The following is a 19,650-nucleotide window of genomic DNA, read 5'->3' as shown; positions in this document are numbered from 1 at the left end:
AACTCCACGATATTAGGCCGCAGTGGGGACGAAGATACGATACGGAAAAAAATCGCATCTGCGTCATGGCAAGAGATTGAAAAAAAGTTTCCCCCACCCCCCACATAAAACAGACCAAGGAACACTACAACTTACTTTTTAACACATAGTAAAAATAACAAAAAGAAGAAAGGACAGACAGACGGTTGGCGAGGCTGTCACAGAGAGAACGTACAAACTCTGTACTGACAGCACCCGTAGTCAGGGTCAAACCGGGGCCTCTGGCGCTATAAGGCAGCAACTCTCTTGCTGTGCCATGTGCCGCCTTCAAATTCTAAATTAGCTTGTTTCATTGTGTAATCAAAAAATTATAATTTTCAATAGCATAACACTGGGGAAAAAAGCACTATGCAAATTTCTAGGCACTGTTTTCTGAAATTTTTATGCAGTTGAAATTTTCATAAATCACTTCTATAATGCTTGTATTTATCTTAATGAACTTGGTTTAAGGCAAATTATCAGTTGATCTGATTCTCAGTGAGGGAAATATTTTGACTCGAGTAACCAGAGAATTCCCTGATCATCATTGAATAGACTTATCAGATTTTTAATATCGACATGAGTCACAAGAACAGAGAAACGGGTCCTAGGTTTAACATCGCATCCATTAAATAGCGCTACTCAGGTGTAAAAGTCCATGAGCTTATGATTTCATTGGTAGATGTGTGAGCATGCAGAGGAATCCACAATAGGCAACAGGTCAATTCACAGAAGAGGATACCTTACAAATTATGTAGATTATTCTATTCTTATGTTAAACATTCATCCATTGAAAGCTACTCAGTATAAAATTACAAGTATAAGAAAACAATGTTAAAGGTTGCAGAAACACCTGCATCTCTCATGCAAATGAGACAGATCTGCATTCAGCTATGTAAAGACTTGGAAATTGCAATCTATGTAGCATTATTTTTGGTTATCTATACTTCTTGAGCATTTATTGGCTGGGTTTATGAAGACTGTGCCATTCTCCGTACTTGCCACCCCACTTTAATATTGCTAAATCTTGAAACATTATAGTGAAGTATACAATGATTGTGGAAGATTTTGCTGCAATATAATCACAGTATTTTAGCACAAAGAATAAATCCATTTGGTCCATGTTCCTGTTCTTGATTCTTAGAAATGTACAATTAATCCCATTCTCATTTTCTTTCTCTGTAGACGTGTAAAATATTTTCAACTCATCTGATTATCCTTGAAATGTCACTGTTAAATCTGCTTCCGCCATCCTTTCAAGTAATGTGCAGCTGATCAAAACAGTTGTATTAAAGGAAATCTTAACTCATATGGCTTCTGCTTCTGTTGCAAATGACCTGCAGTCATACTAAAGCAGCAGCAATCGAATCATTCTTATCATAAACCTTCATAAAGTCTGCCTAGATATGTCCCATATTGCTGTTCCATTCTACTGAATTTCTTCTGCACCCTCCACAAACCTTGTATCCTTACCAAAGTATATGTAGAATTGAATGTAATTCTCCAACCGAAACGCAAGTGATAAATTATATTGGTTTTGCTTAATGTTGTTATTTTTGGACTCTGTTGCATAACAAATAAAGCCAATTATTCCAGATATGTTTGTTTAATGAACAGCCTTAGAACATAGAACATTGAAGAGTACGGCACTAGAACAATCCCTTCAGCCCACAATGTCTGTGCCAAACATGAATCCAAGACAAATTCTTATCTGCCTGCTCATAATACATATCTATGCATTCCCTGCATAGCTATGTGCATATCCAAAAGCCTCTTGAATGTCACCATTATATTTATTTCAACCATCACCCACTGGCAGCTGGTACCAGGCACCCGCCTCCCGCTGTGTAAAAGATTTGCCCCACACTTATCCTTTAAACTTTGCCCCTCTCACCTTAAAGCTATGCCCTCTAGTATTTGATATTTCCATCCTGGGAAAAATGCTCTGACTGTCTCCTCTATCTATCCCTCTCATCATTTTATATGTCCTTTCATCGTGTCCTCACATCTTCAACCTTTCACGCTGTAGCTTAAAAGTACAAAGTATGTTTGGAGATACAGGGATTGTTTGCCGATTTGGAAATATTTGAGGCTTAACTGAGGGGTAAAACCTGAGGGGTAACTTTATTACACAAAGGGTGGTGGATGCATGGAACAAGCTGTCGGAGGAGGTAGTTGAGGCAACATTTAAGAAACATTAGACAGGTACATGGATAGGATAGGTTTGGAGGGACATGAGCCAAATGCAGCCTTGTGAGACTAGTGTAGATGAGACATGTTGGTCAGTGTGGGTAAGATGAGCCGAAATGCATGTTTCTATGCTATATGACTATCACTCTATACATTGTGTAATGAAGAGGCCAAATAGAATGGTTGTTCTAATTTTAGAACAATTATGCTTGGCTTGGAGGTAGGATAGCAACTGTTTATTAGCTTGATTCCTGCCATGAAGGGTATTATATGAGGGGAGATTGAGGTATCTGGGCCTGCAGTCATTAGAGTTTGGACCGAGACAAAACTTTATTGAAACCTTTCAGTTCTGAGGAGCTTTAAAGAGGAGATACTAAGAAAATGTTTACCTTGGTCGGGGAGTGCGAACTTGGGAACAATAGTCTCAGAGCAATCTGTGGATTCTCATTTTACCATTCAGCAATCTTCTTAAACCCCTTTTTCATGGGGCGACTTGACGCAAGAGCTAACAAGAGTTGAACATCGTGGGAACCTCTTGCGATAACCGTACGGCATTCGTGGACCACCGTGGCGCTAACGGCAGGTACTCGTGTAACTTGGTGACTCGGGAGAAGAGTGACTTGTACACTTGTGGTTGAACATTGCAACATTATATGCACGTAGTGGCCAGTGCGATATTCGTACTGACTCTTGCGTTTACCGTGGGAACTGCGAACGGTGAACCCGGAAGCTGGACAGAGGGGACAGAAGGTGAGTAAAAATTGTCTTCTGTGGGATTGAATTTAAAAAATAAAGATTTGCATCCGCATATGGACATCAACTTATTCATGAGATGTTAATGAGATTCAAGAAAATAACTATAATCTTTAAAAGGGACTTTACTGAAAGGTCCCGCATTTTTATGGTCCGTGAGAAATTTTTCACATGTACTTCTTTGAGAGATACAGCTCGGAGTCCTCGCCGACCAGCGATCGATGCCTTTCCGAAGCAGGGTCCGAAACGCTACCAATCAATGTTCTCCAGAGACCCGTGTAAAGGAGTGAACTGCACATGCTGGTTTAAAACGAAGACAGACACAAAAAGCTGGAGTAACTCAGCGAGTCAAGCAGCATCTCTGGAGAAAAATAGGTGATGTTTCGGGACAAGACACATCTTCAGACTCAATTCCGATTAGGATGTCTGAAGAAGGGTTCCGATTCGAATCGCCACCTATACTTTTTCTCCAGAGATGCTGCCTGACACGCTGACTTACTCCAGCTTTTTATGTTTTTCTTCCCAGATCTGACTTACCTGCTGAGTTACACCAACATTTTGTGTCCGTGTTCACTATGAACATTGAATTATTTAATTTTAGGTAACTTACACACCCCCCCCTCTCTCTCCCCCCCCCCCCACCCCCTCCCCCCCCCCCCCCCCCCCCCCCCCCCCCCCCCCCATGCAGTAATTGTCCGGTTAACCAGTCCAAGGTTTGCAACGCTGGTTCCCTCTTGGGATCACACTATCCCTAGCCAACAATTGGCCTATCAGGGAACCAAATATAGACATAAAGTGCTGGAGTGACTCAGTGGGTCAGGCAGCATCTCTGGAGGAAAGGGTTAGGCGACATTTCGGGTCGGGACCCTTCTTCAAAATACCCTGCTGAGGTCATCTGTTGTTGGTCCTGATTTGTCCCGGTCTTTTCTTGCTTCCAGTTCCCCCCTACAATCATCCCGAAGAAGGGTCCCGACCAAAAATGGAATCTATTCCTTTTCTCCAGAGATGCTGCTTGGCCCGCTGAGTTACTCCAGCATTTTGTGTCTAACTTGCTGATTCAGACAGTTTTTGATTTACTCTGAAACACACGTTGGAAATTTAAACTTGGGCGCAACTAACATCGTCTTACTACCGTGGGAACTCTTTAACTCAGCGGGCAGGCAGCAGTTAATTGTTGCTCCCTTCAGTTTCCCAGGGGGTCGGGACGGGACTGGAGTTGGGAGGGAAAGGTGGGGGAGTCGAGGGAGAGGAGGGGGAGACAGATGGGGGTGGCTTCATTTACTGGCGGCGGGTGTCTGTCACTGAAACAGGCAGGTGAGATTTCACATCCACCTTGTATGTGCTCTCTCTCTCTCTCCCTCCCTCCCTCTCACACAGGCTGAGAGACTCTGCCTCAGTAACTGTGCTCACTCCATCTGTGTCTCCCACATACACAGTAAAACTCTGCTTTGTGTGTGTATATACCAATTCAACCAAGGGAGGATATTTATAGTGTGTGAAAAAAAAAGTGACATCATTTGTGCCACGTGATGATTTAATTACACTTGACAGTTACAATGTCATTCAAGATTTAACGGGAAAGCTCGGGAGAAGGACAAGTCACTCGCACAAATAACAGAAATGCCGAGTACCATGGGAACTCTTTGTCTACCCCCCCGTTATATCGTGTGATATCGTGCTAGACCACGACCACTTCACTCTGGCTACATCTTGCGTCAAGTCGCCCCGTGAAAAAGGCCTATTAACAAAATGCATTACTTCTCACTTATCAGTGTTAAATTTAGTCTAAGCATGTCACCCATATTACTAATCTATATCCAAATTAACTTTGTTAACATATTTCTCCTTTTGTTTTGTTTAAAGGTACAGCACAGAAACATGCCCTTCAGTCCACCGAGTCCATGTCCACCAGCGATCCCTGCACACTAACACTATCCTACACACACTAGAGACAATTTACAATTTCGCCAAAACCAATTAACCTACAAACCTGTACTTCTTCGAAGTGTTGGGGAAACCCAAGCAGGTCATTGGGAGAATGTAAAAACCCCGTACAGACATAACTCGTGGTCAGAATCAAACCCAGGTCTCTGGCGCTGTATGTCAGCAACTCTAGCGCTGCGCCACCGTGTCATCCGTATTTTCTACTTTTTCAAATTCCAACTTCTGCAAAGTTTGAAATTCTACACTGCGTATATGTCCAGTTCATAAAAGGCAGTGGTCCTATTACTGATCCTCCCCTCCCATACCCCCGGCAGGGCACACTTCCCACCAGCCTTAAAACCACCAGTTCACTTCTATTGTTTGCTTTCAATCCACCACAATGAGTTCATCAGGCACCTCCTCACTGTGATGGAAGGCAAAAGTCTTAAAGTCTTTGTCTCTTCCCTCCTTGTTCTCCCTCTGCGCTGAGGTGATCCAGGCCTCCGATGTTGTGAACCTGCCAGGTGATGGTAAGTAAGTCATTCCCGCGGCTGAATCCAGGCTCCGCGAATGGGCCGGTTCAAACTCCACGGCCCAAATGGGCCGGTTCAAACTCAGCTGCCGAAGCTGCCGCCCTCCAGTCCAGCGAACGAAGCTGTTGGTGCGGGAGCTCCGGAAAAGCAGGTCACCAACCTGTGACCTGCGAGCTCCCAACAATATCGTCCACTGGCCCATGGCCAAGCTGCCGAGGCTCCGAAGTCAGGTTGCCGCCGCAGGAACGCCGCCCCAGCCCCGAAGTCGGGCCGCCGCCTCAGTCCCGAAGTCGGGCCACCGGAACGAGGTCACAGCCCCGAAGTCGAGCCACAGCCCCGAAGTCGGGCCGCCGCCGGAATGCCGCAACAGCCCCGAAGTCGGCCAGCCTCACGCTGGTAAGTCCTGGCTGGCTCTGCCTCCGGAACCTCGAGGCCAGTTGGAGGCCTCCAGCCCCGCCATTAGGCCTCAGCGCAGATGGAGACGGGGGGATACGACAAGAAAAGGTCGCATTCCCCCAAAGGAAGAGACTGAAACAAGTTTCTCCCCCTCCCCCCACACATACACAACCTAATAACCAAAATGAACTAACTAAAACAGGACAAGAAAACAACAAAAAACAGACAGACAGACTGCAGGCGAGCCGCAGCTGCTAAGGCAGCGCCGCCACTTCCGCCGCTGTCATAAATCAATGAAAAATTGAGAGTTTTAAGAGTAAATTCAAGAAGGAAACTTAGGAATTCAGTAAAGAATTTGAAGGATATTAGATCCAAGATTTGAATTAAAACAGATGTTCATGTGAATTGATTAAAATAGAGCATTTCTTATGTTCTATTTATTTTCTTAAGCTTTCACTGAGATTTATTTCAATTTGTTGACTGGGATGGGAAACTCACAGAATATTTTTAGTTTTAGTTTTCCCCATGGTAAACATCCCTCAATATCAAATTGTTGATACTCCAGGAATTTCCGAATTCTTGCCTTCCATGGAATGCAAAAAGTATCCTTGTGTATCCTGCCCTGTAGACCACAGTATGATTAGCTAATAAATAATTCCCCTTTACATTGATTAGAAATACATTTGGCAAATAATGCTTCAGCATGCTTTTATCTTTGCAAAAAATGTTTTTTGAGATACAAATATTTATGGATGTTTTACTAATCTATTGAGAGATCTTTATTTAGTTTGGACGAAATGCAACTTAACAAAGTGTTCAAAAGTCTATCTTGTCCTGTTATGACTGAATTATTTGTACCCATGGAAATTAATATAGATCTTGTTATACTATCCTCTGCAAAGAAAAGGGAGAAATAGAAATTTGGCAGTGTAGTATAAAACATAGCTAACTATAAACAGTGAAAAATGAAAACCATTTGAGAATTGAAAATTATAATTTCTTATAATTTCTTATAATTATATTTTCCAAATCAGTTAAAGCTGCATTTTCGATGCAGATTGTTACAAAGAGGGCACAGCTTTCCCACTCTCCTCCTTAGTAACCACATGTGTTATTATCTGAGGTGAAGTTAAAATTCACAGGTTTCAAGAGAATAAAAACAATAAAGTGGGGATTGACATTGACCAGATCTTGCTATAAATACCACACAAAGAGACCATGCTAATCCTCTGCTGCGTCTGACCTCGCTGCCTCTGCACCACACAATCTGCCTAATAAACCATCAGGGAAATAAAATAAAGAGATTTCTCCACTGATCCAGTTTGCTCAGAATTAAGACCTACTTCCACAGGACCAGAACACTTAAGCTAAAAGAGTTTGAAGCTGCAGATCCAGTGACAAGATTGACGGGCAATGAGGCAGTATCTGTAGTTTTCTGTCAGTGTATTACATGACAAAACTTCCCTCCCTGGAATAACTGAGGTGGGCTTCATGGTGCCACAAATCCTTTGTGACCTTTTTAGTAGCCATAACAATGCCTGATAAATAGCAAAGATATGTCAGACTGTGGTTGTTTATCTGGACATGAAGCCACAAAAGAACTGCTGTGCTTATTTTCCCTGTGAAGTAGGCATAATTTTTCATCAGTCTGAAGAAGGGTCTCAATTCGAAATGTCATCCATTCCTTCTCTCTACAGATGCTGCCCGTCCCGCTGAGTTACTCCAGCATGTTGTGTCTACCTTTGATATAAACCAGCATCTGCAGTTCTTTGCTACATCATTTTTCACACACTCTATGTTCTAGCGTATGTCCAACGTTATGTTGCAAGGCTCTATTAGCAATTGCTTTTTTGACAGGCCAAGCTAGGAGCTCGAAGGGCAAATCCCAGAGTAAGGAGATGCCAGAGTATATATCTGCATCTTCATTGCTGATCCCATCAAAGTTACCAGGTCCATGAGATAGTGAGAGCTGGAATAAGACTCGGCCATTTCGGGGCTGCTCTGATTCCGCAACCAACTAATTACAAGGTAGATCTTTTGAGGTGTTTAGAATTGGCAAGCTCATAATTCAGTTCAGGGGTTATGTTTGGTGAGATTTGCTGGAGCACATGACCTCCCAAAGTAGGAATCCACCAGTTTTGACTGCCACTTTTGCCAACTTCAGACAGCCAAGTGCCGATTACCTTGTACTGAGTTGTTGAGTGATCCAGTTTGCTGGCTTGGTTGATAGTCACTTAATGCTCATTGACATTTGTGCCTCAAGAGGCACAATCTAGGCTCTCCGGCTGTGTATCTGGTTGCAATTTAAGCTGTAGGAACCAAGAATGTTGTAGAGATATTGTCCTCAAAGCCAAATGCTTGGCCCTGCTTCTAGTGGTGCTTTTAATACTCTTCAGAGTTAGGTGCAACATCCCTGAAATACAAACGCCCCCTCTTAAATGGAAATCTACCTGAATAGACTTGCATTTCCTAGGTTTACCACTGATGAAGTATGTTCTTTTTAGTTTAGGTTAGTTTAATTTAGAGATACAGCGCGGAAACAGGCCTTTCGGCCCACCGAGTCCGCACTGACCAGCAATCCCTACACACTAACTCTACCCTACACACACTAGGGACTAATTACAATATTACCAAGCCAATTAGGTTATAAGGTCAAAAGGAATTGGAGTAGAATCAGACCATTTGGCCCATCAGGTCTACACCATCATTTAATCAGGGCTGATCTATCCCTCCCTCCTAACCCCATTCTCCTGCCTGCTCCTCATAGCCTCTGACACCTGTGCCTCCAAAACCTTCTGTGGCAATGAATTCCACAGATTCACCATCGTCCGACTAAAGACATTTCTCCTCATCTGCTTCCGAAAAGAACGTCCTTTAGCCTACAAGCCTGTACATCTTTGGAGTGTTCTGACTGAGAGGCCAAATTCATGGAATCTCCCCACGTAGGAACTTAAGGGCCTGTCCCACTTGGGCAGCATTTGCGCGTAATTTACACAACATCATTTACGCGTCATGACGCACGCGCGTGCATCGTGCCGCACACGTGATGCGTGCATCGTGCGCATTACGCCGCATGGTGCGTGGTGACGTAGGCAGTGATGTGCGGTCGCGCGCGCCACCCCAGGATTTTGGGGATGTACAAAATCTTTGCACGCCATCTGCGTGACACGCAAATGACGCCCAAGTGGGACAGGCCCTTTATACTCTGAGTATTTGGATGTGGTAATTGGTGCTTAATGTCACAACGTTGCTTATATCTGACACCTGTATCACACTGTGTGGGAAAGAACTGCAGATGCTGGTTTAAATTGAAGGTAGCCACAAAATTCTGGTAGCATCACTGGAGAGAAGGAATGGGTGATGTTGCGGGTCAAAACCCTTCTTCAGTTCCTTCTCTCCAGTGATGCTGCCTGTCCCACTGAGCTACTTCATCATTTTGTGTCTACCTTGTGTCACACTGTTGGCTTAATTCCAATAGGAATTTGTTGGAATTGGCATTTCAGCTATCAGCATGCAGGAGCCATGTTGCAGGAACGTCCTTTTGAAATTGTTAACACATTGAGCACTTAATGTAGATTTTCGAAGTGAAATCCTCAGTCAAATATGTACTGTGTTTAGACAAGATGGTTCGGCATTTGTATCCCATTGCGTTAGATCCTCCAGTCTGACATATCCATTGAGGCAAGACAGCATGGAGCATAATGCAACAAAACGTGGGCAAAATGGAAAAGCAAATGGGCATGTTCATTCTTTGGAAATCTGTAACAGTCCGACTTAAAAATATATATAAAAGAAGGTGAAGCATCTGGGTTTCCACAAGGTCAGAACTAATATAAATCAGTTGTGGTTGGGTTATTTTTCTTCCTACTCAGACAATGGGCTACAAAGTTAATATACACATACTTGTAAGGTGGGTTACAACTATATCTTTTCCGCATTATTCATTTATGGCACTTCAGATCTGAAATAACTAGCTGTCAGCACCATCAATGTTTCACAATAAGGCCACATCCAATATATCTCTAGCCTATGTATTTAAAATATCTGCAGAAGTGCTCACAATCCAGAAGATGCAACCAAAAAGCATCCAAAAAATGCATCACAAAAAGTGATGAAAGAAAATAAATAGCAGTCTTGACCCCGACTGGCTATTGAATACTATCATTCTAGCATTTTCCAGTTAGACAATAACATTAACCACCAGATACATTATTGGTATTCATTTACCCTATTCACCTCAGCAACCTTGGGCACCAATTCATGCATCTATGGATGGTGACAAGTAGCAGCTCAAAACTCAACTGACTGAGCTTTGCCATTGGACTCAATGGGTAGTGGCGACATATGGATGACAAACTTAGCCCCTAAATTTGCCAATATGTCCTGGATTCACAGCACATGCCCAGACTTACTTCAGTTTGTAGAGATAAGCCACAATAGCAGATGGCATGTTCAGAGTTGTCAATGAAGAAAGTTATTTCTAATATCTGCTGCCAACAGGTTTGGTGACAATATTTATTTGAATGTTACTTTACAAATTTGAAACAGTTTATTTAAGATTTTGAGAAATTGGAGAAAATTTGGAGAAATTGCTGAAATGTTTGAGGGAGTGTAAAATAGAAGTTGAATAGATATTTGGAATTACCAGGTCAAACAAAAAGTGAGACAAGAAGCAATCTTTAGTTCTGTAATAGAACTTAAGAATCTTCTCAAGTGGGAAGATAACATTCTGTTCCTTGAACTTATGCTGCGTTTTGTTGGATCAATGGTAGAGAGGACAGATGGGGTGGAATGGAGGATTAACAGCAATGATGTATTTGAAGTTTGATATGATATTGGATCACGGCAATCTATTTGAATTATTTCCAGGTGCATCTTATCATCTTAAAAGAGGGCTTCAGATATTCAATTTCCAATGCAAAAATACGATCCTGCAAGTTTATTGAATTCCAACTGCAATTTTCAGATGTGGATATGGAAAGAATGCTCATCCTAGATTCTCCAAAATATCATCCTTCTGCGTCACCCCTTAGTTCACAGCAGGATGAAGGCAAATCTGTACACATACAACTGATTTTTGTCCCGTCACTTTCCAAGCTTGATCAAATACAGCTTGGAGTGTAAGCACTCTGGACTTCAGAAGTGTTCCGGACCCAGTTTAGCACCAATGGATGAGTGATAAGTGCCTTTTGGCCCTTTTGGAGTCAAAGGATAATAACAGCACTCTACTCTTCAAAAATTTAGAAGGATACTAGATAAAAGGAGCTATCAGCCTTTCATGTATTTATTTTATTTTTTTGTCAGGGTATTTCTAAACTTATCCCACTTTCCCTTGTCTCCTCATAACAGTAATTCTCAGCTTAAACCAATTGGATTCTTCAGAGGAAGAGAGAGATTTCCAGATCACACTTAACAGTCACAAAAAAAATAACGGTAGAAAGAGAACGCATTGTAAAAGTCTTTAGAAAGTCAGAATAGACAATAGACAATAGGTGCAGGAGTAGGCCATTCAGCCCTTTGAGCCAGCACCGCCATTTAATGTGATCATGACTGATCATTCACAATCAGTACCCCGTTCCTGCCTTCTCCCCATATCCATTGACTCAGCTATCTGTAAGAGCTCTATCTAAGGGTTGATTGTGGCTTCTATTGTTTTTCATGCATAGGATAGATAATAGACTTGCCAGTGTATGTTATAATTGAGTGGTATTGAATATTTGATCACTGGTATTCATTTTTATTTTATAAATTTTCTTTGTGATCAATAAAATAACATAAACGGCTTAACAATGAAACCACAATCTGCTACTGCTGTAAATCTGTTTTATTTGGAACATTGTTAAAAGCTCACTTGATTAAGGTAATGTATGAGGTTGGGACTCAATCTTATGAAGAGTTTGAAGTTTGAGTGAGAATGTGAAAGGAGCTGAGCATTTTAATAGCCATCCATTTGATTTCAGGTCAAAGTTTTACAGTATTGTAGCTGTAGGAATGATTCAAATGTTCTTAGTTTGAAATTTCAGAGCATGTTCAGCAAAGTTGCATTTACAAATCACCTGAGAAATAGGACAAAATAAACACCACAAGAAAAACAATGGCCTGGATTTAGAGATTGTAACAACAATGAATTTATTTACAATGCAAACCTAACTCCAAATATATGATTTCTGTGCTTGCATAATTAAGTATAGAGAATAGTAAGATTAAACGAGAACTTACCAGTTTGAAGTTTGATCTGTATTTTATGAGGAGTTACGATGAGGGATTTCGTGAAGAACCCCGCTTCCACGCATGCGTGTCATTCTTCAAAGCAGCGGTGTGAGGTCACAGAAACCTATAATGATCTAACATAGTAAGATTATCAAAGAGATACCAGTTTTTGATATGATCATAAGAGGGTGGGAGCGGAGGGCACGAAATCCCTCATCGTAACTCCTCATAAAATACAGATCAAACTTCAAACTGGTAAGTTCTCGTTTAATCTTACTATTTTACTTCGGAGTCACGTGAGTGACTTCGTGAAGATTTCAAAGCTCTGTGACCTCATGCCGTGGAACGAGTCCATGCTTCACAACTGCCTTGGGTATTGGGAGAGAGCATCATTAGTAGTTTTAAAACACAATTATACAAAGAGTTGTGTGGTATAACGGAAAAAAAAAAAAAAAAAAAAAAAAAAAAATATATAAAATTTTTTAAAATTTGAGAATCATAACCCTGTAACCTATCGGCCAAATTATTTTGTTGAACCTAAAATGTTTTCTTAATACAATGATGGCTCCAAATTAACTGGTTTATTATACAACCTGTGGAAAAAACCTTTTTGTTTTTTTTTTTTTTTAAAATGACCCTCCTGCCATTCTGAGGATTTGGTCTGTGGGTACCTGTATAATATTGCTGCGGATGTTGCTGCAGTCCTGGTGGAATGAGAGTTGAAACATCAGTGTCTATTCCTGCCATTTTTAGGACCTATTTGAGCCACCTTGAAATAGTTTGAGTCGTGACCCTATCATGCAGTTTCTTGTAAGAGATAAACAACTCCATACTCTGACCTCGAATGTTCTGAGTATATGCTATGTATTGTTAGATGTGTCTTGTTATACACAGTCGTTTGCCATATGGGTGTACCATAAAATCAAACCCTAGACCCGAGGAACCCGATCTGTTTTCTTTTATTAAATCCTGTATGACAACACCAGTTTCTCGGTGAGATGATCAGGGAGTCCAGGCTCAGTTTGCTTAATGGCTGGACTTGTTGTGCGGTAAATAACACCATGAGCATAACCATCTTCCTGGTCTGTTACTGAGGTGACAACGCTGTTATGAGCTACAAGCTCCTCAGCATGTTGAGAAAACGACACCCATGTCCCAGATTTCGGAGTACCTGGTTAGCTTACCAGGGGTGCGTTCCCACCGCGTGCCGTTCCGATCCTTGTGATAGGTAATTGGAGAGTGCACTTGGGGCACTATTGATGACACTGTAGCTCCATCGATTATCCTAATGGAGGCTTGTTAAAATTCCAATACGGCCAGAATGTTCTTGGCCTTTTGGTCGAGATTGTTGTCCAAGCAGTATATGCCCCATTTCTTGATGTGTCCAAGGTACTGCTTCCGTGTTGACAGTCTTAGTGCAGATGAGATGAGATTCATCGTCCTGTCTGACAGTGTAGTGGGTCTGTTAGACTCTACAAATCAATAAATCCAAAGTGTTATGGCATGGATGACTGCCTCCAGTCACTGGATAAGTCAATAATTTTTTGGCAATGTTCATAGGGAACATGGTTCTAACACCATCCCCTGTAAGACTGAAATACCATGATTGAGAAGGTCAGTCGGGTACTCTGAAAATTCCAGATGCCGAGTGTGGTTGAATTTTCCCTAGTACCCCAATGATGGGTCCGAACGGGGGAAAACCTCACCCTATGGCTTATTTACATAACAATGCCAAGCTGGTTTACGAATTTTAGTACATAATATTGGGGCTAATGATTGCCCCTTTTGTAAGCTCTATATTGCCAAAGTTCCTCTATTGAGTCAATGCCTGCCATATAGAAACCCGCAACTGACACCAAGTCTTTATGAATAATAAGAGCATCCATCCTAAAATGAATATCTAGAACAAATGTGTTTAGGGTTAAAATCAATGATAATCCTGCAACCCTACTCTATCTTATTTTTAATAAATATGTTCAATCCCATCTTTTGTGTACAATTCTTGTAGCACCATGTGGGTTTTAGATTGTTTGGTTTATGTAAGGACAAAATGCCCTTCTGGTGTATGATGTACTGTGGTTAATGGGATGAGAAAAACCCTATCAGATAACCCTGAATACTGCTGAGATTATATGAATCTGTAGTGATTATATACCATACATAACTATAGTGTTGCAACCTCCCCTACCATCATAGGTCCCTATTTAACAGAAGAAACCCCACCCACCTACCTCCATGGTTACCGGTGGTTTTGTTATTTCCTTGGTTTTTTGAAAATAAGGTTCTGGTTTAATATTTCTTGTTCGGGGTAGTGTGGGAGGTTGAGGCTTCCGCATCTTCCAGGGTGGCCGCCCTGGCCATACCCTAAAACGGATCCTGCAGGTTATATTGATTTCTGACACTGCTACTGGTATGAGCCACATTTTTTATGGCCTTGCCTGTGGCTGGTATCATGCTCCAAAATAGGTCCTTGCGCTGGCCTTGATGAGCCCCAGTGTCTTAGCTTAGTCCACACACGGTTCTTTATTTGCAAATGGTAGCATTTTTGGGGTCCTAGTGCTGGCTGAATGGCCGCCTTCCACGTGTAGTTCAGGTCATATTGCATATTATTAAACAGATCTAGTGCGTCTTGATGGTCTTTGGTTACCTACGTTTAGTCCAGGGTGCTGGTGTATGCTGTGATGCCTTCCGTCAATCCCTTGAAGGTTCTCTGGATCTTGAGGTCCTGGTTCCTGATGTTCGTCCATATGCTGCCAAATGCATTGGATTACACTGGGCACCTGTAATGCCTCACCGTTGCCAGGTGGCAGATGTCTGGCCAGTGTTTGTAAATTTTTCTTGTTGGCGTATGTGGCCAGACATATAGTAATACTATTGCCATCCTGGATCCAAGTCTACCCATGTTTGACTTGGCTAAAGTAATCGGCCACCATGTCCAGCAGAGTCCCTGCTGTGTTAGGATCATGGGACGCTGTATTACCAGGCTCTGGCCCATCAGGGTCCTGCCTACTCTTTTTTATAGAGTTAGAGATCTCTAGGGTCCCACACGGGGTACCCATGTGGGGCTTAACTGCTGCCCACTTGTCTTTTGTTCTGCGGACCCCTCTTGCAAGTCAACCCAGAACTGACCCACAGTGCTCCCCTCTGATGGGGTAGAAGCATTGTGCAGCCCTCAAAGAGGTACTGCTGTGGTTTTATCACGTTGGAGCAAGGCTCCATACACCGCTTCTTCCCGCTCCAGCCCTCTCGGGCGCTGGTTGCCGGCGGTTTTATGCAAAGTCGGACCCTTCTGAGTCCACTACCTTGTTTGATTTGTGTCTAGCCTACCGCTCGGTCACATGGATCTGGCCGGTGCGGGGCCGACATCGGGCACAGCTGATCCCACTACGGTTGATCCAAGTGCCGCTGGCTGCTGCTGGCTGCCCGCTGTTCCATGGTCCTCCTTCTCCAGTTTTGTCCTTCCTTCCGTGAAGTGGATATGGCCGGTGTGGAGGATAACTGGCACAGCTGCTTCCATCTATTCCTTTAACCTGGCTTCAACGCTCTCAGCACTCCTGGCTGCTCCTTTATCTAAGACCCCTGGGACCCACCCCCGTACTGACGGTACTGGTCCCTTATGGTCGTTGCAGCCGGTCAACCCCACTCTAATGCCCTCAATTCTGGGCACTCCTACTTATATGGTCCTTAGATAAGGGACATATAAGACATTAAAACTGATGATAACAGCTACTATAGTTTTTATATAATATATATAGTCCCTAGATAAGGGGTGTATCAGATATTAAACTGATAAGAACAGATACTACACTTGATCTTAGCCAAAAAAACCGAGAAGCGATTATTGTAACTAAAACCCCGCTGGGACCGACCCTGGTACTCACATACTGGTCCCTTGTAGTAGATTGCAGCCAGTCAACTGCAAAGTCCTTTGCTGCCGAGAAATGAACTTTCTCACCATGCTGGAGCGAAGTTGGGCACAGGTGTTTTTCCCTCTCCGGGAACCGATGTGCCCATGCTGCTCCTGCCGTTGCCAGCTCCTCACGAAGTGCCAGCTGCCACTGCTGCTGCCTGTGCTCCTGCAGCTGTTAGTGCTCCTGCAGCTGCCGGCTGCCACTGCTGCTGCTGCTGCCGCTGCCGCTGCCGCTCCTCCGCGGTTCTCCCGCCGTCCTTCTGCACCTTACATGGACCTGGTCCATGTCTGCACCTAGAAAGGTAAGTTGAAGGAAAACGCAGGGTCTCTTACCTGCTGTTCCCGACTTTCCTTCTCCCGCCGGTGACCGTCGTTCCCTGTGTCGGGTTCGAGCCGCTCGGACCGACCCCGGTGTTCACGGCCTGGTCCTTCGCGGCAGTTCCGCAGCCGGTAACCCCGGCTGTTCCTATGGATCCCCTGGCCCTTACCTTATGAAGAAGGTTTTCAGCCCGAACGTCCCGTTCCGACTCCATAAGTGCCGCTGCACTCGCTGAGCGTTTCGAGCCCCGGTACCGCTGGTCCGAGCTGTCTGTCCCGCAGCCTCTGTGCTGGCTGCTACCGACTGCTCCCAAGCCAGTCTCGTTTGAGACTGGCATAGGGACCTTTTTTACTTTGCTTCCCGCCCGGCCGAGAGGTGAATTTTGCCGGTGCGGGAGCAAAGTCGGGCTCAGGTTTTTCCCCCCCCCCCCCCAGGGAAACTCGTGCTGTTGCTGCTGCCGGCTGCTCGCCCTCCACGGTTCTCCCCGCCGGCTTTCCGCAGCCACCTAAAAGTAAGTAGAAAAAAGGAACGCAGAGTCGCTTACCTGCTGTTCCCGACTTTCAAATCTCCCGCTTGGGGAACGCCGTTCCCCGCTGTGTGACTCGTTGCAATGCGTGTAGCGATATGACACGCATGCGTGGAAGCGGGGTTCTTCACGAAGTCACTCACGTGACTCCGAAGTAAAATCTGAAGTTGCTAACAGTCATTCAGTCGAGTGGTTGGCCCTTTGACCCAACCTACCCTTGCTGACCAAGGTGCCCCATCTAAGCTAGTTCCATTTGCCCGTATTTGGTCCAATTCCCTTGAAACCTTTTCTAATCATGTACATGTACTGTCTAAATGTCTTTAGAAATATTGTTACTGCCTCTGGCAGTTTGCTCCATATACCCACCACCTCCTGTGAAAAGGTCATCCAATAGGTTAAATCTAGCCCTTAGTTCTTGATTCCCCTGCCCTGGGGAAAAGACATTCAGGGAAATAGGCATTCACCCTATTTGTTCCCTTCATGATTTTATACACCTCTAAATGATCACCCTTAAGCACCCTGGACTCTAAGGGATAAAGTCCAATCCTGCTCAATCGCTCCCTACAGCAGAGGCCCTCCAGTCCTGACATTGGCCTTGTTAATCTTCTCTGCACTCTTTCCAGCTTAATTATATATTTCCTATAGCTGGGAAACCAAAACTAAACACAAGAACCCCTAGTGTGGCATCATCATCATCTTCTATAACTGTAACATAATGTATCAACTTTAATACTCAATTCTCTGACTTATGAAGGCCAGCAAAAGCCTTCTTAACCATTCGATCTTCCAGTGACACCACTTTCAGGGACCTATGTGTAGGTATGTTACAAAACCTACCTGAATCGTGGCTGAGCATCTGCCCTACCCCGTGTGCGCGATTTTGGCGCTGTTTAGAGGGGGCGGGTTTAAAACGCGATTTTTATTAGGCTGTTCCAATCGAAAATGTTCAGCCTAGTAAATCATTAATGGAAAATCGCTGAAAGACCCCGTCGCAAAAGGTATTATTAGTTTTTATGGCCTTGTATAATATTTATAGTAGTTTAAAAATCACTCTCTCACTCCGCAACCTCTCGCAGCCCCAGGGTTTTATAAAGCAAACAATTAAAGGTATGTACCTTATTTTTACATTAAATGGGGCTTGTATATAACCCTGTTATATAAAGTTTTCTATAGCGAGTAGTTCATTTTGGGCTCTTTATATCCCGCAGTATTTTTCTGGGCACTTGAGGGCACAAATCCAGCGCAATGTGAACGTTCTAAACCAGCGCGTTCACAGGAACCCACTAGAAAGCCGATTTAAATTGACTTTAATTTACAGCAAATGAACACTAAATTCCTTCCATTTGGCCTATAAATTGATGTAAATGAGATTTAAAAATCATGTTTTATTGTGAATTATTTGTGAATATAATTTGGACACTTGGGCTATTTAAAAATGTTAATCATTTATTAAGAAATGGATAGATGTTTAGATCTAGTAAATGAAGTTTGAAATTAGCTACAATTGGGTAACTAACTAATTATATGCTTTAATTTCAGGTCATCCAAGTAAGATTATTTTATATTTGTTTCAGAATGCTTCAATCTATGATAACTGAAAATTTCATTCAGTTCTCTTAATTTTTAAGAAGGTTATGGGCTTTTGACTGTCCTCGATCACAGCTTTTTTGTTATGTCCATAGAAAATCAATAGGGAACAAGATGCTAATTTCCGAGTATGAAAATGGCCATAACATTTTTATTACTTGAGATATGGAAGTGAATTAGGTGTCAAATTAAACTTATTGTTATGCTTTATCTGATGGGATAAATTGCAGACTTGATTTTTTAAATCTCAAAATTTTGTAACATTGTTACTATGTGCTTGTCCTAAATCCCTGCCATTCACTGTGAAGTTCCTGCTTTAGTTTGACTTCCCAAAATGCCACACATCGCATTTATCTGAATTAAACTCCATTAACATTTCTTGGCCCACTTGCCCACATGATCAAGATCTTGCAGTCTTTTCCACTTTGGTCAAGGGGATATCATTTGAACTGACATTAACTTCAGCTATTTACAAACTTGTCCAGCATTGAAGCACCTGAAAATGTATCTCTAAATCCAGATCATTGCTTTCCTTCTGCTTATTTTTATTGTCAAATTTCTTTAGGTAATGAGTGCTGAGGAGAACTGATGTCTGATTCAAACATGCATCAGAAAAGGAAAGTTCTTGCAATAGGGATTGCTAGATTTTTGATCGGAGCTATCTTTGATTCCCATTGGAGGAAATCTTGCTCCACAAGTGGTTGTAAATTATGGGAATTTTGTTCTGTTCACTTTGCACTTAAAAAATAACGTTAAAAAAAAAGCAAATAATATATTCTATGCTATACAGTGGTCTGATTCGGCATTTAAGATTATACATTATTTCGATTATTTAAGATTATACCTCATGTCTTCTAGAAGTATGCAAATTAGTTGAAGCACTGAGACTGTTCTAATGTTGAGCTTTGTCTTGAATTGAATTGAATTGAATTGAATACATCTTATTAGCCAAATATGTATACATACAAGGAATTTGCCTTGGTGCTTTACTCACAAGTAACAACACGATATACAGTAGACAAATAAAAATAAAACATTATAATTGAAACATGTGAAGAAAGAAACAAAATACAGAGCACAAGGAGGCTACAGTCTTTTGGTTGTTGAGTAGAGCTGCTGCTCGTGGAAAAAAAAGCTGTTTTCATGTCTAAATCCCTCAGGACAAGTGGTCACAGCTTAAGGATAAGGGGGAAATCCTTTAAAACCGAGATGAGAAAAACTTTTTTCACACAGAGACTGGTGAATCTCTGGAACTCTCTGCCAAAGAGGGTAGTTGAGGCCAGTT

At 42.6% G+C, this 19,650-nt stretch overlaps 1 pseudogene; it reads right to left on the bottom strand.

The window, feature by feature from the left end:
• Positions 1-15,753: 15,753 nt before the first annotated feature.
• Positions 15,754-15,862, bottom strand: LOC129705119 (U2 spliceosomal RNA; annotated as a pseudogene).
• Between the last annotated feature and the right edge of the window lie 3,788 nt (positions 15,863-19,650).

The sequence above is a fragment of the Leucoraja erinacea genome, chromosome 1 (genome assembly GCF_028641065.1).
Source record: "Leucoraja erinacea ecotype New England chromosome 1, Leri_hhj_1, whole genome shotgun sequence".
NCBI lineage: Eukaryota > Metazoa > Chordata > Chondrichthyes > Rajiformes > Rajidae > Leucoraja > Leucoraja erinaceus.
This window is presented reverse-complemented; position numbering and strand designations above follow the sequence as displayed.